This window comes from Pecten maximus, unplaced genomic scaffold (assembly GCF_902652985.1).
Source record: "Pecten maximus unplaced genomic scaffold, xPecMax1.1, whole genome shotgun sequence".
Taxonomy (NCBI): domain Eukaryota; kingdom Metazoa; phylum Mollusca; class Bivalvia; order Pectinida; family Pectinidae; genus Pecten; species Pecten maximus.
In genome coordinates this window covers 44,104-69,410 of record NW_022982752.1, presented here as the reverse complement: position 1 = coordinate 69,410, position 25,307 = coordinate 44,104, and the positions used below count along the sequence as shown (strand labels likewise).

Genomic DNA, 25,307 nt, shown 5'->3' with positions numbered 1-25,307 from the left:
TCATACGACGTTATTATCTCGGTATAACCGTATTCTTACTATTTGTTTAACGTTCCTGATGTATATCGACACACCTACATCGGATCCGTTTATTTCACCTATTCAAAAACTAGGTGTATCATCAAAAGTCTTAATGAAAGAGAACCGTTTATAGCTAAGAAACAAATCCCTTTGACAGCTGACCATATACAAGTTGAATTGGAACCATCACAAGATTTAATATTATTTACAGGAGAAATCTCGGAAACAATTCTAACTCCCTCACTGGTTGTTTGAACTAGGAGCCGATGTGACCTATACTTAAGTTTATAAACGTCACACCGAGACCCTTGCATCTGCACACAGGTCTTATCTACTACAAAAATGTACAAGTACATAATACTTACGCCGATATATCCGATCACCGTCGTTTGAGCCGGACGCCATTTCCAAAAGTAGACCAGAGTATCTTTCTGTGCTTATGTAGTCACTGTTAACCGAAATAAAATAATAAGTACTGTCGGTACTGAAGGAAGTCACATGTAACAGTAATATTTGTAATAAAGCAAGAAAAGAAATCATTGATCCGATACATTCACGAACGAGATTTTAAGTAGTTCAACATTTTTATTTAAATGTTTAAAGCCATAAGACGTAATGGTTTAAACTGCTCTGATGTGCATGATATTTTAACCATCTTGAAAGTTTCAAACAACCTTCTACTTAAGTTATTAAACATTTCCGATTCAGTGCCTAAATTCAACTTTTACCGAGTTGGTTTAATATTTCTACTTACAAGTTTAAGTGTTAAAGCCACCTTCCATTAAGTAGTTAAACATTCCTACTTAATTGTTTCAAATACACTTCCACTGTAATGGTTAACAATCATACTTAAGTGTTTCAAACCAATCGGATGTACATAATGGTTTTAACATCCTGTTGGATTTAATTGTTTTTAACCATCGTGATGCATATAACGCTTTTAACTGTCTAAGTTTCAAACAAACTTCTACTTAAGCAGTTAAACATTTCAAGTGTCAAACTTAAACAGTTCAAAATTTACCCTGATCTTTGTTTAAACCCAATTTCTACTTAAGTATTTAAACATTTCTATTGAAGTATTTCTAACCAATTTCTACTTAAATAGTTTAAGATTTATATGTACAATTTGTAAGTCTTCAAAACCAGAATAAATTCCTTCAGAAGTGGAATGTGAATGATGGCAGGTAATACTACCTGCTTGCTAAAAACTCTGCTAGAAACAATTTCCCCTTTAGCTCAATTATAGCCGAATGCTACTCTGGCTATAGGCAGCTGCCCCAGGTTCAATCCTGGGTGCAGATATTAAGATTAAATGTAATGTTATACAATAAAAACTTCGATCGCACATAAATTAAGTAGCAATGTATATCGTTTAGGTGTTTTGTGTTCTTTAATTTATTATTGTTTTATTGTAGCTTGAAATAAAATAATTATTTTACTATATTTACCCATCTTTGAAGTAATTTCTAAAATAAAGCATGCATGTTACTCTGTCCATATGTGTCTTTTCCTGTCTGTAACCTGTTTGTTTTGTTGTATAATGTGTAAAGTGCAGTCATGCAAGTATGTGAGTGTAAAAACTAAGTGGTTGTTAGAATGGGGGATAGGGGTGGGTCGTACTTAATTTATGTATTTTCAACAAAGGGCCACAGGACAAGCGCCAAAACATCTTACTTGCCACAACAATAGTCAGAGGCAGCTTAACTTCGCTAATTTTGGTTAAATGCCATTAACCTCAGACTAATAACTATAAAATTGCTTTATCAAAGAAGAATTATCATACTGATCTACAGAAATTGTCAACCATACTGTTGTGTAATATAATACTATTGTTATTTACGGGGTTCAGTTAATATTGCATTAGATGGCAAGTAAACATATTATTAAACATTTGCAATGTATTTTTACATTTAAAACTGTATCTGTGCATTTTAGGTTAATTCAATTTGAAACAGAACTTACAAGAACACATATTATTAATATGTTGAATGCATTAGGTGAACAAAAACAGTTATATAATATGAGTATGAATTAGGTGAACAATGTAAATACCAAACACAAAAATGTTTTTTCCAAGAAAAAAAAATAGAGCATAAGTATTATGGCTATGATGATGTAAATTGTATTATTGTATTACGAGCTGACAGTTGAAAAGGATCGTAATTCGTAAATCCTGTATATACTGAACTATAATCATATTGTCAGCATAAACCTATTATGTAGCTCCATCTTTGCCTTGTTTGAAGTTTATCAGTTTTCAACGATACTTTTCATATTCAGATGTTCGAAACCTTTTCGAGAGTTGGCTAAATACATTTGTCATTTGTGAAAAACTTTTATCTTCTTAGTAGGTTCAACGACGTTGTTAACGTACATATCCACACTTCTGACATAAAATCTCCGTTCATATTTATTTTACCTGTAAACCCAGGGCTTCTTACGAAGCAACTACGGTAATCACACCTGGTCGTATATGCCCGGGGCTATTGAGACACCACTATCAGTGAGTCTTATTGTTACACCTTCATGCTTGACTGCAGACACCACACTGACTTCCAAACAGTTTTGCTGGTGAGGTACTGCATTGGGTATTTAACGAAACTGAAACACGTTAAGTAACATTCCAATGAAAATTATTCTATACCCGCAATGGACCCCAGGTTACCTTGCACTTTTGCAATCTAAGGACATACTATCTGTGTATTTCACCTATACCTTGCCCAATATTAACAAATCCAATGGCAAAATGTATTTCCTTTCCAAAAAACCCAGAGCCATTTCTGGAACTAGCATCATTTATGCAAAATCTGTTCTCCTTCCCCCAATGATGTTTCTGACCAAATTGGGTTCAAATCCATTAATAACTTCATGACTAGTAGCGATTTAAAGGAATTGCCTCAATTTCCCATATTTGGCCCCGCCCCTCCGGCCCCTTGGGGATCAGAGTCACCATTTATGCAAATTCTGATCCTCTTTCGCCAAGGATGTTTCTGACCAAATTTGGTCAACATCCAATAAGAACTTTAAAACAAGAAGCGATTTGAAGCAAATTTTGACGGACGGACGCCGGACGCCGCACTATGACATAAGCTCACCGGACCTTCGGTCTAGGTGAGCTAAAAATCATTGACAAATGTACCTTCCCCCTCTGAAGTGGTCTGTTGATACATTCTTCTATTCATACAGAAATTGTCATACTCTATAATAAGCAAACTGTTATTAAAAAAAACATATCTACATCAGTTTTTGATATGATCGTAATTAATAAACAATGCTATTAATGTTATTTTATCCATGGGTACACGTACAGTGTAGGGAGGGCGGGGTTTATGCGTGAGAGAAGGTTGTGATAATGTATTGCTATGGTGTTTGCCACGTAGCCACGTGCTTTTAGTGACCCTAAAAGGTGTTTTCGGTGCGCGTGGCCATCGAGCCTTGTATAGTCACTAAGAAAGAAAGAAGAAAAAAAAAAAATAAAAAAAAAAAAATAAAAAAAAAAAAAAAAAAAAAAAAAAAAAAAAAAAAAAAAAAAAAAAAAAAAACACGAAAAAAAACAAATAAAACAAATACAACAAAAAAAAAAAAAAAAAAAAAAAAACACAAACAAAAACCCCCCCCCCCCCCCCCCCCCCCCCCAAAAAAAAAACCATGGGCCCCAAAAAAAACCCAAAAAAAAAAAAAAACCCCAAAAACCCTTTTGGGGGGAAAAAAAAAAAAAATTCCCCACAATAAATTTCTTTTTAAAAAAACCCCCCAAAAAAGGGGGAAAAAAAGGGCCCCCAAAAAAAAACCCAAAAAAAACTTTTTTAAAACCCAACCCCCACCCCAAACAACCCAATTTCCCCCCCCCCCCCCCCCCCCACCCCCCCCCCCAAAACCCCCAAAAAAAAAAAACAAATTGCCCGGCCCTTTTTTATTGGTCTTCCCTTTAAATAGGGCCTTTGAAATTTGAGGGAAAGACCCCAGGTTTTGGAAAAGGAAAAAAAAAATTTTTCAAAAACAAAAGGGTGGGGCCATTTTTTTTTTCCCAAAATGCTAAACCAAGGCCCCGGGGGAAAATTAAATTTAAAAATCCCTTTTTTCGGTGGGAAAAAAATTTTTGTCAGGGACTAGAAGGAGACGGGATTATTCATGGACCAATTGTTTTGCCTAAATCCCAGAGTTTCGCATCTGTCGATTTAATTGTAAAAATCTCCCACAATAAATGGTGCTTTGCTCACTACAGAGGCTTCCTCCCATACAAGTGTTTGTGTTGTGATGATAAATTATTTATGTGCGTTTGAGACGGTCGAATTAGCACATAAATGATATTGATTTGCATTATATATCCCAGAGGGATCTTGGCGCCCACCATTGAATGATCTTTATAGGTTCCATGTCAGATTGATCTTTTCTCTACTTTTACCTTCCTCTAAGTCTTACTAATCTGTGTATTTTCATAAACAGCCCTCTATAGCTAGTACATTTCAAACAAGGGGAACCTATATATAAAATTTAAGATTTAGCGATAATGGCTGTCTGTCGGCCATGCTGTTTTCGGATTGGTCCCAATATGCATAACTAGGCACTGAGGGAAACCTACATATGAAATTTGAGAAAGATCCCTTCAGTGCTTTCTGAGAAATAGCGATAACAAACTTCAATTGTCAAAATACAAGATGGCTGCCTGTCGGCCATGTTGTTTTACGATTGGTCTCAAAATGCAATATGCATAACTAGGCACCAAGGGGAACCTACATATGAAATTTGGGAACGATCCCTTCATTACTTTCTGAGAAATAGCGATAACAATCTTCAATTGTCAAAATCCAAGAAGGCTGCCTGTCGGCCATGTTGTTTTCTGATTGGTCTCAAAATGCAATATGCATAACTAGGCACCAAGGGAAACTTACATATGAAATTTGAGATAGATCCCTTAAATACTTTCTCAGAAATAGTGATAACAAACTTCAATTGTCAAAATCCAAGATGGCTGTCTGTCGGCCATGTTGTTTTCAGATTGGTCTAAAACGCAATATGCATAACTAGGCACCAAGGGGAACCTACATATGAAATTTGGGAACGATCCCTTCATTACTTTCTGAGAAATAGCGATAACAATCTTCAATTGTCAAAATCCAAGAAGGCTGCCTGTCGGCCATGTTGTTTTCTGATTGGTCTCAAAATGCAATATGCATAACTAGGCACCGAGGGAAACCTGCGTATGAAATTTCAGAAAGATCCCTTCATCACTTTCTGAGTAATAGCGATAACAAACTTCAATTGTCAAAATCCAAGATGGCTGCCTGTCGGCCATGTTGTTTTCCGATTGGTCTCAAAATGCAATATGCATAACTAGGCACCAAGGGGAACTTACATATGAAATTTGAGAAAGATCCCTTCAGTACTTTCTGAGAAATAGCGATAACAAGAATTGTTTACGGACGGACGGACGGACGGACGGACGACGGACCACGGACGCAGGGCGATTTGAATAGCCCACCATCTGATAACAAACTTCAATTGTCAAAATCCAAGATGGCTGCCTGTCGGCCATGTTGTTTTACGATTGGTCTCAAAATGCAATTTGCATAACTAGGCACCAAGGGAAACCTACATATGAAATTTGAGAAAGATCCCTTCATCACTTTCTGAGAAATAGCGATAACAAACTTCAATTGTCAAAATCCAAGATGGCTGCCTGTCGGCCATGTTGTTTTTCGATTGGTCTAAAAATGCAATATGCATAACTAGGCACAAAGGGGAACCTACATATGAAATTTGAGAAAGATCCCTTCAGTACTTTCTGAGAAATAGTGATAACAAACTTCAATTGTCAAAATCCAAGATGGCTGCCTGTCGGCCATGTTGTTTTCCGATTGGTCTCAAAATGCAATATGCATAACTAGGCACCAAGGGAAACCTACATATGAAATTTGAGAAAGATCCCTTCAGTACTTTCTGAGGATTAGCGATAACAAGAATTGTTTACGGACGGAGGGACGGACGGACGGACGGACGGACGACGGACCACGGGCGCAGGGCGATTTGAATAGCCCACCATCTGATGATGGTGGGCTAAAAATATGGATGTTAAAGGGACAATTTAGTCAAGCATGATTTTTATAATTTAAGCAGAATCGATAAAACGTATACCCAGACTAAATAATCCGCGGTCAACAGTTATCTGCTACGTAGCCAATGTCCATTATGGTCAGTTTAAGTTTTGGGAAAGCCCACGTCAAATATAGCTATGCTCCAACTATAGTGCAACTTGTTACGCCCTCTGGCGGAAACATAGTAAGTGACGATACGGTAGATCCGATGTATACTCTTTCTTTGGATTTCGATTTAAAAACATGCATGGCAAACAGTTGTTACATGTATTATAATTGATAAATTCAATAATTATTTATTGTTTTGACAATTCAAATCGACCAAACACAGGTTTATCCCAGGATCACCGCACGGGAATTCGTGTTCAGGTAATTGTGTACACACATGCATGTATACGGCCGATACGTATGCAGAAAAGATTGTATTTTCATTTGTGTACGAATGCAATCAAACGCTAACACCGATCTAGGTGATTTATTTCATCCATGATGTAATCAGAACAATACTTATAACAAGTACGAATGGAATTATGATAATGGAAGTTGTACAGAACAACAAAAGATCCCAGAGGGATCTTGGCGCCCACCATTGAATGATCTTTATAGGTTCCATGTCAGATTGATCTTTTCTCTACTTTTCCCTTCCTCTAAGTCTTACTAATCTGTGTAAATTCAGAAATAGCCCTCTAGTACTTTTCAAACAAGGGGAACCTATATATAAAATTTAAGATTTAGCAATAATGGCTGTCTGTTGTTTTCAGATTGGTCTCAAAACGCAATATGCATAACAAGGCACCAAGTGAAACTTACATATGAAATTTCAGAAAGATCCATTCAGCACTTTCTCAGAAATAGCGATAACAAACTTCAATTGTCAAAATCCAAGATGGCTGCCTGTCGGCCATGTTGTTTTCAGATTGGTCTAAAACGCAATATGCATAACTAGGCACCAAGGGAAACTTACATATGAAATTTGAGAAAGATCCCTTAAATACTTTCTCAGAAATAGTGATAACAAACTTCAATTGTCAAAATCCAAGATGGCTGTCTGTCGGCCATGTTGTTTTCAGATTGGTCTAAAACGCAATATGCATAACTAGGCACCAAGGGAAACTTACATATGAAATTTGAGAAAGATCCATTCAGTACATTCTCATAAATAGCAATAACAAACTTCAATTGTCAAAATCCAAGATGGCTGCCTGTCGGCCATGTTGTTTTCTGATTGGTCTCAAAACGCAATATGCATAACTAGGCACCAAGGGAAACCTACATATGAAATTTCAGAAAGATCCCTTAAATACTTTCTCAGAAATAGTGATAACAAACTTCAATTGTCAAAATCCAAGATGGCTGCCTGTCGGCCATGTTGTTTTCAGATTGGTCTCAAAACACAATATGCATAACTAGGCACCAAGGGAAACCTACATATGAAATTTGAGAAAGATCCATTCAGTACATTCTCATAAATAGCAATAACAAACTTCAATTGTCAAAATCCAAGATGGCTGCCTGTCGGCCATGTTGTTTTCTGATTGGTCTCAAAACGCAATATGCATAACTAGGCACCAAGGGAAACCTACATATGAAATTTCAGAAAGATCCATTCAGTACTTTCTCAGAAATAGTGATAACAAACTTCAATTGTCAAAATCCAAGATGGCTGCCTGTCGACCATGTTGTTTTCAGATTGGTCTCAAATCGCAATATGCATAACAAGGCACCAAGGGCAACCTACATATGAAATTTGAGAAAGATCCCTTCAGTACTTTCTGAGAAATAGCGATAACAAACTTCAATTGTCAAAATCCAAGATGGCTGCCTGTCGGCCATGTTTTTATCCGATTGGTCTCAAAACGCAATATGCATAACTAGGCACCAAGGGGAACCTTCATATGAAATTTGAGAAAGATCCATTCAGTACTTTCTCAGAAATAGCGATAACAAACTTCAATTGTCAAAATCCAACATGGCTGCCTGTCGGCCATGTTGTTTTCAGATTGGTCTCAAAACGCAATATGCATAACTAGGCACCAAGGGAAACCTACATATGAAATTTCAGAAAGATCCCTTAAATACTTTCTCAGAAATAGTGATAACAAACTTCAATTGTCAAAATCCAAGATGGCTGCCTGTCGGCCATGTTGTTTTCAGATTGGTCTCAAAACACAATATGCATAACTAGGCACCAAGGGAAACCTACATATGAAATTTGAGAAAGATCCATTCAGTACATTCTCATAAATAGCAATAACAAACTTCAATTGTCAAAATCCAAGATGGCTGCCTGTCGGCCATGTTGTTTTCTGATTGGTCTCAAAACGCAATATGCATAACTAGGCACCAAGGGAAACCTACATATGAAATTTCAGAAAGATCCATTCAGTACTTTCTCAGAAATAGTGATAACAAACTTCAATTGTCAAAATCCAAGATGGCTGCCTGTCGGCCATGTTGTTTTCTGATTGGTCTCAAAACGCAATATGCATAACTAGGCACCAAGGGAAACCTACATATGAAATTTCAGAAAGATCCATTCAGTACTTTCTCAGAAATAGTGATAACAAACTTCAATTGTCAAAATCCAAGATGGCTGCCTGTCGACCATGTTGTTTTCAGATTGGTCTCAAATCGCAATATGCATAACTAGTCACCAAGGGGAACCCACATATGAAATTTGAGAAAGATCCCTTCAGTACTTTCTGAGGATTAGCGATAACAAGAATTGTTTACGGACGGACGGAGGGACGGACGGAGGGACGGACGGACCACGGACCACGGACGCAGGGCGATTTGAATAGCCCACCATCTGATGATGGTGGGCTAAAAATATCGCACTCAACATAACTCCGTAGGCCGATCTAGGTCAAGTCTCGGCAAACTCGCTCGCAACTGTATGAACTTCTTCATTGTTGTCGCATCCGTTCGAAAAACTCCCATTTGTTATATTCATGACCTAACAGTAAATCTCCATATATTCTGTATATCAATTCACTGTCTATGTTTGGTACGAGACCTGCAACCTATAGTTTAAATATCCGCTAACAGCTTCAAATGCAAACCAATGTTGTTTACAGTCACGAGACGGGGCTGTGCTTGCACACATGTATACAAAGTGTAGAGACGACTTGCTCATTTGCATATAAATCGTATATAATATATAACCAAGGAAAGTTCATAAGGAGAACTGAAGTACACTTTCATGAAATAATGTGTGAAATGATTAAAAAGTAAACAAACTTGACTAAATTGTCCCTTTAACGAATTTAATGAAATTCTAACAAAAACTGTCTTGATTAGTTGAAAAATTTGTACAATTTAAATCTATAACTGTAAGGTCTTTTGATAAACCGTGGATGACCAACACAATCAGACTTAAAATGCGTCAAAGGAAAAGAAAGCACAAAACTGCAATAACAACAAACTTAGAACAACACTGAGCAGAATATAGGCAGATCCGTAATACTGTAATTGACCTAATTAAGGAAGAAAAAATGAAATATGTAGAAAAACTACAAACAAAACTGGAAAATAATTCTGTTCCCCCAAACAAATGGTGAAAAATAGCTAAATGTATCAGTAATTTTAATAACAAAGACAGATGTACTAGTACACCACCCTTTGAACATAACAATACACTACTTCACCATCCCATAGAAAAAGCAGAAGCACTTAATGACTATTTCACCTCAATAGCAACTTCATCAGAAACTATAGAAGATCCACCAAATATTCTTAATGCACCACCCTATCACCTGCATTCAATACACATAACTGAACAGGACATTGAAGTCCAAATCACTCTCTTAAATGAAAATAGTCCATCAGGACCAGACGAAATACTCCTGAAAGTTATTAAAAACCTTAAAAGTCTAGTAAAAACCCTATATATCCTCATAAATAAAACAATTGAGACAGGCAGTATACCAAATAAATGGGAAATGGCTAATGTGAGTGCTATATATAAAGGATCTGGGAAACAAAATGACACATCTAATTATCGACCTATATCAGTACTTAACGTCCTGTTTTAGCAAAATAATTGAAAAGGCTATCTTTAAATACCTTTATAATTATATAAAGGAACATAACATTATATCTCAACATCAATCTGGATCTACAGTCTGTGGACAAAAGTAGTGGAACGATTGTGACGTTGCACCGTTAAAAATTGTAGCTGGTGCTTTGTTTCAATGGCGATATTGGCAGTTTGCATACACCTACAACAAAACAAAATATACCACTGCAAAGAAGAAGATCGAAGCAATATTGAGTATTAATTAAAAATAGTATGTTGAATTATTTACCTAATATTTTGTGATGTATCCGCGGGCTCTTCTTACAGCAGAGATTCTTTTTGGAATTGACCGGTAAAGATTTCGGATTGTTTCGACCTCAAAACTAGTCCAAACAGAAACTATTTTCTGATAAAGTTGTTCAGAAGATTCTATTCTTTCAACTGACTGTTCAATTGCCCTCTTAATTATCAACCACAAATTTTCTATAATGTTAAGGTCGGGGCTCTGTGCCGGCCAGATCATTGTGTTTATTTGGCTTGTTTCCATATATGCTTTTGTGACTCTGGAACGGTGGACATGAGCATTATCATCCTGAAATACATAATTATTATCTGGAAAATGCCTAGCAATTACTGGCCACAAGTTTTGGTCTAAAATTTCAATGTATTTGTCAGAATTTATGTTCCCGTCAACACGAGTGAGTGTCCCTACACCGTGATAAGTGATGCAACCCCAGATCATAAGGCTCAGTTTTTTATCTTTTACTCGGGGAGAAATACACTCAGGACGATAAGCTTCGTCAGATTTTCTCCAAATACACACTCGATTGTTCTTGCCAATCACAATATGACTTTCATCTGAAAATATAACTTTTCTCCAGTTCTCCTCCGTGTACAGGCGCTTTTCATTACACCATGTTACCCGTTTCACCCTATTGACAGGAGAAATCCTAATTTGTTTCTTGCAAACACATCTACTATATCCATTTGATTTTAAAAACCTCCATACAGTTTTAGAAGAAACATTTTTGTTTTCATTAGTGTTGAAATTGTTACAAATATTGTCCAAAGACATTCGTCTGTCGGCTTTCAATTCTTGTAAAATTTTCCTTCCGTCACGCGCAGTTAAACTTTTTGGTCGGCCCGTTTTTTCGCCGTTTTTCAAACTTCCACGTTCACAGAAATTTCTATAAATTCTATGTACTGTAGTTTTAGGCATATTCAGTAGCTCACCAACTTTTTGGAAAGATACGCCTTTCTGAACCATAGCTACAACACTTTGTTTCTGGCCTTCACTCGCGTATCTCGAATTTGGCTCCATCTCGCTTCTTCTATTTGTAAACAAAAACCATGCTAGCAGACGACAAAAATAGAACGCCAATCAAAGCACGAGACCATGACCTTTCCGATGATGTAAGCGGTGTCGGTGTGCTTTATATACCGCGTTTATAGTTCCGACTTTGACAACGCGAAAACCGATGTGCCGTCATCGTGGAACGATTATCGTTCCACTACTTTTGTCCATAGACTGTATGCCTGGTGACTCAACTACTAATCAATTTTCATCTATCTATCATACAAAAACTAGTAATTTGGACTCTATAAAAGAAGTCAGATTCATATTCTGTGATATAAGCAAAGCTTTCGACCATGTCTGGCGTAAGGGACTACTTCATAAATTAGAATGTTATTTGAAATATTCTAAATTGGTTTAATAGCTATCTAACTAATAGAAAACAAAGACTTATAACAGAAGGGCATTTTTCTTCATTCAAAAATGTCAATGCTGGGGGTCTGTACTGAGGCCTTTTTTTTTTCTTCTATACATTAATGACCTATCAGATGCCTTATCAAATCAAGTAAAACTTTTCGCTGACGATACACCCCTATATGCAGGAATTGATGATAACCAAGCAGAGATAACTAGTACCCTGAAAACAGATCTAGAAAATATTAGTTTTTGGGCCAATAAATGGGATGTCAAATTCAACCCTAATAAAGCAAAATCTTTTTCTCCAGGAAAAAAAACCACACACACACACAAATTATCCCCCAGATATATTTCCTAGACACACCAATAGATAACTCACATACTCATAAGACCAATACTAGAATATCCATCTGTAGTTTGGGATAATTGTAATAATACATGTAAACATTTGATAGAATCAGTATAGCTAGAAGCTACATATGTACACGTATTATCACTGGACTTAGGAAAGGAACTCCACATAATAGATTATACCGAGAACTTAGATTGGAAACTTTAGAAAGTCGCCGGAAAATACATAAACTTATCTTAATGTACCAAATATTACATAATAATGCACCCCAATACCTAATTGATATATAGTCACTCAATACTTAAATGACAATGAAGACACAGTACATCATCTCCGTAGGCAACGATTATTCAATCAGCCACTATGTAGATCAAAAAATTATTACAACAGCTTTTTCCCAACTATGCTACGTGAATTTAATTCCATTGACACTAAAATTTTAAATTCACCATTCCTAGGTGTTTTTAAGAAACTTATCACTCCCGTCAACTTAGACCAGGGTCTAACCCGTAGAACGGACATCTTTAAAAACAAAGGTAATAGAAAAGAAAATAGTATATTATGTCAACTTAGAAATAATGCAAGTAATTTAGATTTTGACCGTTTTAATGATCATCTTATAGATTCACCATTGTGCAGATGTAATCAAGGGGATGAAACTTCATACCATAACTTTTTGAATGCTGCTTATATGAAGAGCAAAGGCAAGAGTTGAAAAAAAATATCAATAACCAGCATCTTCTAACCACTATAGTATTAACACATGGAAATTACTTGTTGTCTGATGAAATTAATATCAACATTCTGAACGCCGTTCAAAAATACATCAAAGATAGTAAGCGATTTGATCAAACTCGAAATTAACCATAATTATTCAAATGTTTTTTTTTCTAGACCAAGACTCACTCAATTAGTATTTGATTATTATTTTACCTGTATTTACACATATTATATATTGTTCATATTCTTGATATAAGAATGTGGTGAACCTGCGACCTGCTTCAAAAGTCAGCTTATCCCTGAATATCTCGGATTGATTTATTTAATTCAGAACTAGTATATTCAACTACAATATTTTTATTCCAAAGTATAATTACACAGTTTATTATATCTAACATGTGAAAGCTTTGCTTGGATGCAGGGGCCTTCAGTCTGAATCTAGCACACTTAGATGGATGGCTACATTAGGAGGAGTAATGACATTTTATGCATGAAATCTAGTGCTGCTGGATTTAAGACTGGGTGCCAATCCTGTATCTAAGCAAAAGCTATTAACTGAAGACAAAAACTGTTTATAACTCTGAAACATTATCATAATTTGACAAAGGATATACTAGAGCCTGATTACCTCCCTTTTCCACTATCTGTTAGTTCTTTTTATAATTACATCCCTTTGGCCATTAAAATCAATATATTCATAAAAGATGTTTCATCTCCATAGATATTTCATCTCCATTGACTTAATTTATATACATATTTCTTATACTTCTTCACTTTCAATTGTTTTAGTTTAATTCTACTATTGTTCTGTTTGTATTGGGGAAGACTTATATAGGGCTAGCCTGCTGTCTAACCCATTTGTACAATAGATCCCAGAGGGATCTTGGCGCCCACCATTGAATGTTCTTCATAGGTTCCATGTCAGATTGATCTTTTCTCTACTTTTCCCTTCTTCTAAGTCTTACTAGTCTGTGTAAATTCAGAAGAAACCTCTAGTACTTTTCAAACAAGGGAAACCTATATATGAAATTTAAGATTGAGGTACCAAGGGGAACCTATATATGGAATTTGAGAAAGATTCCTTCAGTACTTTCTGAGAAATAGCGATAACAAACTTCAATTGTCAAAATCAAAGATGGCTGCCTGTCGGCCATGTTGTTTTCCGATTGGTCTCAAAATGCAATATGCATAACTAGGCACCGAGGGGAACCTACATATGAAATTTGAGGAAGATCCCTTCTGTACTTTCTCAGAAATAGCGATAACAAACTTCAATGGTCAAAATCCAAGATGGCTGCCTGTCGGCCATGTTGTTTTCCGATCGGTCCCAAAATGCAATATGCATAACTAGACACCAAGGGGAACCAACATATTCAATTTGAGAAAGATCCCTTCAGTACTTTCTCAGAAATAGCGATAACAAACTTCAATTGTCAAAATCCAAGATGGCTGCCTGTCGGCCATGTTGTCTTCCGATCGGTCCCAAAATGCAATATGCATAACTAGGCACCAAGAGGAACCCACCTATGAAATTTCAGAAAGATCCCTTCAGTACTTTTTCAGAAATAGCGATAACAAACTTCAATGGTCAAAATCCAAGATGGCTGCCTGTCGGCCATGTTGTTTTCCGATCGGTCCCAAAATGCAATATGCATAACTTAGGCACCAAGGGGAACCTACATATGAAATTTGAGAAAGATCCCTTCAGTACTTTCTCAGAAATAGCGATAACAAACTTCAATGGTCAAAATCCAAGATGGCTGCCTGTCGGCCATGTTGTTTTTCGATCGGTCCCAAAATGCAATATGCATAACTAGGCACCGAGGAGAACCTACATATGAAATTTGAGAAAGATCCCTTCTGTACTTTCTCAGAAATAGCGATAACAAACTTCAATAGTCAAAATCCAAGATGGCTGCCTGTCGGCCATCTTGTTTTCCGATCGGTCCCAAAATGCAATATGCATAACTAGGCACCAAGGGGAACCTACATATGAAATTTGAGAAAGATCCCTTCAGTACTTTCTCAGAAATAGCGATAACAAACTTCAATGGTCAAAATCCAAGGTGGCTGCCTGTCGGCCATCTTGTTTTCCGATCGGTCCCAACATGCAATATGCATAACTAGGCACCAAGGGGAACCTACATAAGAAATTTGAGAAAGATCCCTTCAGTACTTTCTCAGAAATAGCGATAACAAACTTCAATGGTCAAAATCCAAGGTGGCTGCCTGTCGGCCATCTTGTTTTCCGATCGGTCCCAACATGCAATATGCATAACTAGGCACCAAGGGGAACCTACATAAGAAATTTGAGAAAGATCCCTTCTGTACTTTCTCAGAAATAGCGATAACAAACTTCAATGGTCAAAATCCAAGATGGCTGCCTGTCGGCCATGTTGTTTTCCGATCGGTCCCAAAATGCAATATGCATAACTAGGCACCGAGGAGAAGCTACATATGAAATTTGAGAAAGATCCCTTCTGTACTTTCTCAGAAATAGCGATAACAAACTTCAATGATCAAAATCCAAGATGGCTACCTGTCGGCCATCTTGTTTTCCGATCGGTCCCAAAATGCAATATGCATAACTAGGCACCAAGGGGAACCTACATATGAAATTTGAGAAAGATCCCTTCAGTACTTTCTCAGAAATAGCGATAACAAACTTCAATGGTCAAAATCCAAGATGGCTGCCTGTCGGCCATGTTGTTTTTCGATCGGTCCCAAAATGCAATATGCATAACTAGGCACCGAGGAGAACCTACATATGAAATTTGAGAAAGATCCCTTCTGTACTTTCTCAGAAATAGCGATAACAAACTTCAATGATCAAAATCCAAGATGGCTGCCTGTCGGCCATCTTGTTTTCCGATCGGTCCCAAAATGCAATATGCATAACTAGGCACCACGGGGAACCTACATATGAAATTTGAGAAAGATCCCTTCAGTACTTTCTCAGAAATAGCGATAACAAACTTCAATGGTCAAAATCCAAGATGGCTGCCTGTCGGCCATGTTGTTTTTCGATCGGTCCCAAAATGCAACATGCATAACTAGGCACCAAGAGGAACCTACATATGAAATTTGAGAAAGATCCCTTCAGTACTTTCTCAGAAATAGCGATAACAAACTTCAATGGTCAAAATCCAAGATGGCTGCCTGTCGGCCATGTTGTTTTTCGATCGGTCCCAAAATGCAATATGCATAACTAGGCACCGAGGAGAACCTACATATGAAATTTGAGAAAGATCCCTTCTGTACTTTCTCAGAAATAGCGATAACAAACTTCAATGAGCAAAATCCAAGATGGCTGCCTGTCGGCCATCTTGTTTTCCGGTCGGTCCCAAAATGCAATATGCATAACTAGGCACCAAGGGGAACCTACATATGAAATTTGAGAAAGATCCCTTCAGTACTTTCTCAGAAATAGCGATAACAAACTTCAATGGTCAAAATCCAAGATGGCTGCCTGTCGGCCATGTTGTTTTTCGATCGGTCCCAAAATGCAATATGCATAACTAGGCACCAAGAGGAACCTACATATGAAATTTGAGAAAGATCCCTTCAGTACTTTCTCAGAAATAGCGATAACAAACTTCAATGGTCAAAATCCAAGATGGCTGCCTGTCGGCCATCTTGTTTTCCGATCGGTCCCAAAATGCAATATGCATTACTAGGCACCAAGGGGAACCTACATATGAAATTTGAGAAAGATCCCTTCAGTACTTTCTCAGAAATAGCGATAACAAACTTCAATTGTAAAAATCCAAGATGGCTGCCTGTCGGCCATGTTGTTTTCTGATCGGTCCCAAAATGCAATATGCATAACTAGGCACCAAGGGGAACCTACATATGAAGTTTGAGAAAGATCTCTTCAGTACTTTCTGAGGATTAGCGATAACAAGAATTGTTTACGGACGGACGGAGGGACGGATGGAAGGAGGGACGGACGGACGGACGGACGGACGGACCACGGACGCAGGGCGATTTGAATAGCCCACCATCTGGGCTAATAAATGTTATACAATAAAATATGTTGACATGAAATGAAATATATAGGGTATGTAAGATTGCGACACTAAAAGTCAAAATCTAAGATGTAATTTGAGAATTTAAGCATAGGAGTACCTTTGTAAATGTCATATGGTTATATATAGAAAAGAATAATTTCGAACCTGTTACCTGTTTTGAGATAGATATTTTTGAAGTTTCTACTTATTCTCGCAATAAACGAACAAACACTTTGGTTTATTAGGAAGAGTTGGTATGCATTTGTGAATACAAGAGTGTTCCATTTTCAAAAGAAACACAGGTAAAACCATAGCTAATCTCGCAACCCCCTGGTGTTTGTACAAACTATTTCAATAGCAAGTAATATTTACTGGAAGTTTTGTCATGAATCTTAATAGCGGTCGATATATCCCAGACATGGCAACACGAACCACGTATGTATATTTTGGTATTTTATCCTGAATTGGCCGCCCATATGCGCGATAGCCTTCAGATTGCTGCGCGTAGTTTCAACAGAAGATTTAAGGCCAATATTGGAAGATACTCCAATGATTCAATTACTATATATTCATAACATAATCAATAAAATCATTGATATTTTTATTAATTTAATTGTGCTTGGTTATAATGCGAACTATATTTCTTGTAGTGAAATGGTTTTCCCCATCTGCAGAATAACCTCGGCATCTCGCAGTTATCTCCCTTCCAAAAGTATTTTCAATAAATTGATTAATGCAAAAATCGATGCAGGGCAATATAGTATAAAATTTTGATTGACAATAATTGTTGTTTTAAAAGTCCCTGAAATATTCACAACATTATCAGCATATTTCAATAATTGTTTGTACAAGTCTACTTCGAACGACTTACTACAATGACGTGTCTCACACTTAGGGTTGGATACCGTTAAGAACGAAATGAAATGATAGATACCCACAAAACGATACTGAAACTTCATTAATACCGATATCAATATCTTTTCGAGTGTTTAATCATGACTATAATATTTGGATTTGCATGTTTAAGAAACCTTAACCCGAGTTCCCTCTGGCAGTGACACCATGTCTGACATGGCACCACTTTCTTATTTAGATAACAAAAATAGCTTCATACGTTTTAGCTTCACGACTTAAACCATTGATAAAAATATTCGTAAGTAAAGAGCAAAAAATTGATATAAAAAACAGACTTATAGGGTATAATATAAGGCAAATTCAGGACGTTCTAGAAAATTCGGGGAAATTCTAGATTTGATATGGTAGAGTAGAGTGTATGGTTGCTTGGACAAAATTGGTTTTGGTCGTTCAGTCATCGAAAGATTAAACTAGTGTTATATACCAATATCAAAGGCTGCGTTAAAAACAATGACTGTTTGGCCGGAAGTTGCGTCGTGTCACGCGATATCCCACAGGGGTGCCCTCTACCATGTTTTACCTTCGTTTTAGTTTCTGAACTACTCGCTGAAAAATATGAACATCTGTTCATATAAGCGGTATCAAGATTAGAAATAGGAATATGAAAATAGTCCTACTAGCAGATGGCACTACAGGTATAGGGACATCAGAGCGTTATTAATCGTTGAGCAGTTCGGAAAAGTGTCTGGTCTACAATTGAATAAACCTAAGACCGAGGGTTTGTATTTAGGCTGTAACAAAAAACACAGATAATATGTTTATGGGTATTAACAGGGTGAAGAAAATTAAGTTGTTGGAAACTTCGGCACAAACTCAAAGGTAAGTTTCGCTCTTAATAAAAAAATAACAAGTATTGATGAAAATTTGAAAAAAGAAAAGGAAATGGACCATTATATGAAAGTTTGTCGTTGTGCATGTTCAGGCTAAAATAATAGGCCTCACATAACTAAATCAGCCAATTAGCTGGTGTTTCGCCTGAAGCAAGTCCTGTTTCTTCGATTTGTAGCGTGGAATGAATTTGGTGATTTCTATATACGAGAATCGGGGATCATATATGTTCCTCTGTTATAGGGGATCATACATGTTCCTCTGTTATAGGGGATCATACATGTTCCTCTGTTATAGGGGGGTCATACATGTTCCTCTGTTAGAGGGGGATCATACATGTTCCTCTGTTATAGGGGATCATACATGTTCCTCTGTTATAGGGGATCATATATGTTCCTCTGTTATAGGTGGATCATACATGTTCCTCTGTTTGGGGGGATCATATATGTTCCTCTGTTATAGGGGACCATATATGTTCCTCTGTTATAGGGGATCATATATGTTCCTCTGTTATAGAGGGATCATACATGTTCCTCTGTTATAGAGGGATCATATATGTTCCTCTGTTATAGGGGATCATATATGTTCCTCTGTTATAGGGGGATCATATATGTTCCTCTGTTAAAGGGGATCATACATGTTCCTCTGTTATAGGGGATCATACATGTTCCTCTGTTATAGGGGATCATACATGTTCCTCTGTTATAGGGGGATCATACATGTTCTTCTGTTATAGGGGGATCATATATGTTCCTCTGTTATAGGGGGATCATACATGTTCCTCTGTTATAGGGGGATCATATATGTTCCTCTGTTATAGGGGGATCATACATGTTCCTCTGTTATAGGGGATCATACATGTTCCTCTGTTATAGGGGATCATACATGTTCCTCTGTTATAGGGGGATCATACATGTTCCTCTGTTATAGGTGATCATATATGTTCCTCTGTTATAGGGGATCATATATGTTCCTCTGTTATAGGGGGATCATACATGTTCCTCTGTTATAGGGGGATCATATATGTTCCTCTGTTATAGGGGATCATATATGTTCCTCTGTTATAGGGGATCATATATGTTCCTCTGTTATAGGGGGATCATACATGTTCCTCTGTTATAGGGGGATGATACATGTTCCTCTGTTATAGGGGATCATACATGTTCCTCTGTTATAGAGGGATCATACATGTTCCTCTGTTATAGGGGGATCATACATGTTCCTCTGTTATAGGGGATCATACATGTTCCTCTGTTATAGGGGATCATATATGTTCCTCTGTTATAGGGGGATCATACATGTTCCTATGTTATAGGGGATCATACATGTTCCTCTGTTATAGGGGGATCATACATGTTCCTCTGTTGTAAGGGATCTTACATGTTCCTCTCTGATAGGGGGATCATACATGTTCCTTTGTTGTAAGGGATCTTACATGTTCCTCTGTTATAGGGGGATCATACATGTTCCTCTGTTATATGGGGATCATATATGTTCCTCTGTTATAGGGGGATCATACATGTTCCTCTGTTATAGGGGGATCATATTTGTTCCTCTGTTATAGGGGGATCATACATGTTCCTCTGTTATAGGGGATCATACATGTTCCTCTGTTATAGGGGGATCATATATGTTCCTCTGTTGTAGGGGATCATATATGTTCCTCGGTTATAGGGGGATCATACATGTTCCTCTGTTATAGGGGATCATACATGTTCCTCTGTTATAGGGGGATCATACATGTTCCTCTGTTATAGGGGGATCATACATGTTCCTCTGTTATAGGGGATCATATATGTTCCTCTGTTATAGGGGATCATATATGTTCCTCTGTTATAGGGGATCATACATGTTCCTCTGTTATAGGGGATCATATATGTTCCTCTGTTATAGGGGATCATATATGTTCCTCTGTTATAGGGGATCATACATGTTCCTCTGTTATAGAGGGATCATATATGTTCCTCTGTTATAGGGGGATCATACATGTTCCTCTGTTATAGAGGGATCATATATGTTCCTCTGTTATAGGGGATCATATATGTTCCTCTGTTATAGAGGGATCATACATGTTCTTCTGTTATAGGGGATGATACATGTTCCTCTGTTATAGGGGATCATATATGTTCCTTTGTTATAGGGGATCATACATGTTCCTCTGTTATAGAGGGATCATACATGTTCCTCTGTTATAGGGGGATCATACATGTTCCTCTGTTATAGGGGATCATACATGTTCCTCTGTTATAGAGGGATCATATATGTTCCTCTGTTATAGGGGGATCATACATGTTCCTCTGTTATAGGAGGATCATACATGTTCCTCTGTTATAGGGGGATCATATATGTTCCTCTGTTATAGGGGATCATACATGTTCCTCTGTTATAGGGGATCATACATGTTCCTCTGTTATAGGAGGATCATACATGTTCCTCTGTTATAGGAGGATCATACATGTTCCTCTGTTATAGGGGGATCATATATGTTCCTCTGTTATAGGGGATCATACATGTTCCTCTGTTATAGGGGATCATATATGTTCCTCGGTTATAGGGGGATCATACATGTTCCTCTGTTATAGGGGGATCATACATGTTCCTCTGTTATAGAGGGATCATACATGTTCCTCTGTTATAGGGGGATCATACATGTTCCTCTGTTATAGGGGATCATATATGTTCCTCAGTTATAGGGGGATCATACATGTTCCTCTGTTATAGGGGATCATATATGTTCCTCTGTTATAGGGGGATCATACATGTTCCTCTGTTATAGAGGGATCATATATGTTCCTCTGTTATAGGGGGATCATACATGTTCCTCTGTTATAGGGGATCATATATGTTCCTCTGTTATAGGGGGATCATACATGTTCCTCTGTTATAGGGGGATCATACATGTTCCTCTGTTATAGGGGATCATACATGTTCCTCTGTTATAGGGGATCATATATGTTCCTCTGTTATAGGGGGATCATACATGTTCCTCTGTTATAGAGGGATCATACATGTTCCTCTGTTATAGGGGATCATCTTGTTCCTCTGTTATAGGGGATCATACATGTTCCTCTGTTATAGGGGATCATCTTGTTCCTCTGTTATAGGGGATCATACATGTTCCTCTGTTATAGGGGATCATACATGTTCCTCTGTTATAGAGGGATCATATATGTTCCTCTGTTATAGGGGGATCATACATGTTCCTCTGTTATAGGGGGATCATATATGTTCCTCTGTTATAGGAGGATCATATATGTTCCTCTGTTATAGAGGGATCATATATGTTCCTCTGTAATAGGGGATCATATATGTTCCTCTGTTATAGAGGGATCATACATGTTCTCTGTTATAGGGGGATCATACATGTTCCTCTGTTAGAGGGGGATCAATTTGGAAAATCAAAAATACACATTCCTACTGAAAATAGAACGACGGAAAATTCAAGGTGTAAAATGGCGTGAATTTCCCAAGTGAGTGTTCCTCATTGCACTTATAAATATTAGGATTACTGTCTTTTGAGTACCGGTATGCTCTTATGTGCCATTAAACCCATACAATAACAACATTAATCTGGTAGAAAAAACTCAAAGTTTAATTTGATATACATTTCACACCATTTGAACTTTAAACGAGCGAGTCACTAGTAATAACATATAGTAAATGATTTAGTTGTGTGAGTCCTAATACCACAGATAACATACTCAGCAAGTGTCCAATACGGAAATAAAGACATCAAACTTAACAGAAGTTCACTAATCTTTCAGACCTGGATGGAGTCCGATTTATTTTTTATCAACGATATAATTAATAATGATGGTATAACTAAAACAAAAATAAAATACTAACAATTAAAAGAAACAAGAGACTAGATGAGTGAGGTAAGTCAGGTAAAGAAATAGAGGGATATGATAAAGGGAGATAATGCATGTGTGAATGTACTGATTTATTAGTCATTGATAGAGGAGTTGGTATAAAAAATGATCAAGTGAATCATAAGTTTCTTTGATTAGCATTTACACTGCTGTATAAGAAAAAGAAATCAGGGTCATACTACAGAGGTATGTGGTAAGATTTGTTTAAGTTAGAAAACAGTGGTTTGATTTTCCATGGAGTAATGGAATTTATCAATATCATTTTAAAAGAGAATAGCAGAAAAATATTCAAATGTCAGCTATTCCATAATATTCTTCCAAATGGAATCTTACTAAAAAGATTGGATATTATTGATAATGATGTTGTACTATATCATATAAAATTAAGGATAACTATAAGCACTGTTATATTATATGTCAATATGCCGATTCATTGTGGAATTTAATAGATAAACTTTTTCAAAAACATAATTACAATGTTCAGTTAAGAAATATGTATCACATTGTGATAGGATATAACTCCTACAACAATATAGAGATATAAAATTATGAAAAAACAGCAATGTATTTAAACGAGTAACAAGTATAAAACGAACAAGGATGGATAGTATTGCAACAGCAATACAAAGTCCCCTGCCTGACCCAGGAGTTCAACTATTTATTTCCCATTTTTAAACTACGTGTTATACTGATCACGTATGCCAAGTTTCGTTAAAATCAGAGTAGTCGGCGGCCGCTGACTTCTCATTGGTTGAGACTTGTCCGGACAACTCCTCCTAAAGTGCTACTCCGATTTGAACGAAACTTGGTATATATGATCAGTATAACATGTAGTTGTGCATCCTACATTTTGTTTTTTCTTAAAAACCAATTTTCAAAATGGCCGCCAACTTCTCATTGGTTGAGACTTGTCCGGACAACTCCTCCTAAAGTACTACACTGATTTTAACGAAACTTCGTATACATGATCAGTATAACATGTAGTTGTGCATCCCACATTTTTTTTTCAAAAATTCATTTATCAAAATGGCTGCCGGCTTCTCATTGGTTGAGGCTTGTCCGGACAACTCCTCCTAAAGTACTACTCCGATTTTAACGAAACTTGGTATTCATGATCAGTATAACAGGTAGTTGTGCATCCTACACTTTTTTTCTGAAAGACAAATTTTCAAAATGGCCGCCGACTTCTCATTGGTTGAGACTTGTCCGGACAACTCCTCCTAAAGTACTACTCCGATTTTAACGAAACTTGGTATACATAATCAGTATAATATTATGTAGTTGTGCATCCCAATTTTTCTTTTCGAAAAAAAAAACAAATTCAAAATGGCCGCCGGCTTCTCATTGGTTGAGGCGTGTCCGGACAATCCTTAAGTACTACTCCGATTTTAACGAAACTTGGTATACGTTATCAGTATAACAGGTAGTTTAAAAAATGGGAAATAAATAGTTGCACTCCTGGGTCAGGCAGGGGACTTTGTATTGCTGTTGCAATACTATCCAACCTTGTTTATCTTTAATACAAACAGGATTTTACAAAATAAATTCGAGTTTTCTACATTTTCCTTAATTCTGGATACTTCTTGCAAAATACACGTAATTTGCTAAGGATTTACACAGGTCTAACCTGATATTTATTCCAATTAACATAAAAAGTCAATTTGTTGACATTGAATAAAGATTTTAACACTTTTGAAACCAACGACATTGAGAGCAGGTCAAGACCTGTCATTTTAATCAAACTTACAAACTCTTTATCCAACATAATGCTGACAAATTTAAAAGTGACCATTGTTTTTCGGTTAATGAGTAGTGGTTTCAGGATTTTAAGATATTTGGTCACCTTGACTTTGACAGTAGGTGAAGGTCAGGCGTATGGACAAAATTGGTAGCGCTCAATCCCAGTGTACTACTGCCCAATATAAAAGCCAGTATATACAATGAGATTGTCAAGAAGTCGTTTAAAGATTTTAATCAATTTAACACATCTAAAATAGATCATGGTCAGACATTTGGCCAAACTTGGAGAACATTTATATTCGGAAAATTAAGAAATATTCTTGAAGTTATAAAGCAAAAAATATGCTGTTGTTGTCATCTTTGTTGTGTCTAGCCCCGATTTTAATTAACTCATACGCTGCATATACCTATATGTACATTTTGTATATTTTGAATTGCAACGTGTGATAACCATTGAACCATCAAAACGCCATTTCTTATATCCTTAAAGTTGGATATTAACACATCGATACCGTATCTCAACCTCGAGTTTCCCTTATTGTTTCAATATTGAATGATATTTCATGCACGTCGCAAACTATTCATTTCTAAGTATGCATAAATCATTCAATCAATATTTACCTTTCTCAGCTCTTTACTTTCATTTTTGAGTCCATCTTCGAACTACTTATATTCTTTCGACTGCAGCATCTTGTTTTGAATTGAATCTGTAATGAAAAACATAAAACCATATAAAGAAATATTTGGTAATATTTCGATCTAATTACTACCTTCTTTAGCACATGAGTGCATGTTATGTACATTTTAAACTTATCTAAAATATATTTTTATTTTAGGCAAAGTGATATTGCCTTCAGTGCTTTAGAGCACATACTGACAACGGAAATCTAGCACCTTTAATCATGTCTCAGTATATACATTAATAAAGCACGATATTCCATTGCAATCTAACAATCGATAGCTTGTTACTGAAAATCGAAGAAGTTGTTCACTACAATATGGTGATAAAATATGGAAAGAATTTT

The 25,307-nt window shown here is 36.7% G+C and overlaps 1 long non-coding RNA gene across 1 annotated transcript in view; it reads right to left on the bottom strand.

Moving 5' to 3' along the window:
* Positions 1-347: 347 nt before the first annotated feature.
* The window catches only part of LOC117320901, a 35,084-nt gene continuing 10,124 nt past the window's right edge, over positions 348-25,307 (bottom strand). Inside the window, exons 2-3 of the long non-coding RNA XR_004531173.1 lie at positions 24,904-24,989; positions 348-469 (exon numbers count right to left, since the gene is read on the bottom strand). This is a non-coding gene — a long non-coding RNA (uncharacterized LOC117320901). The remainder of the gene's footprint in view (positions 470-24,903; positions 24,990-25,307) is intronic.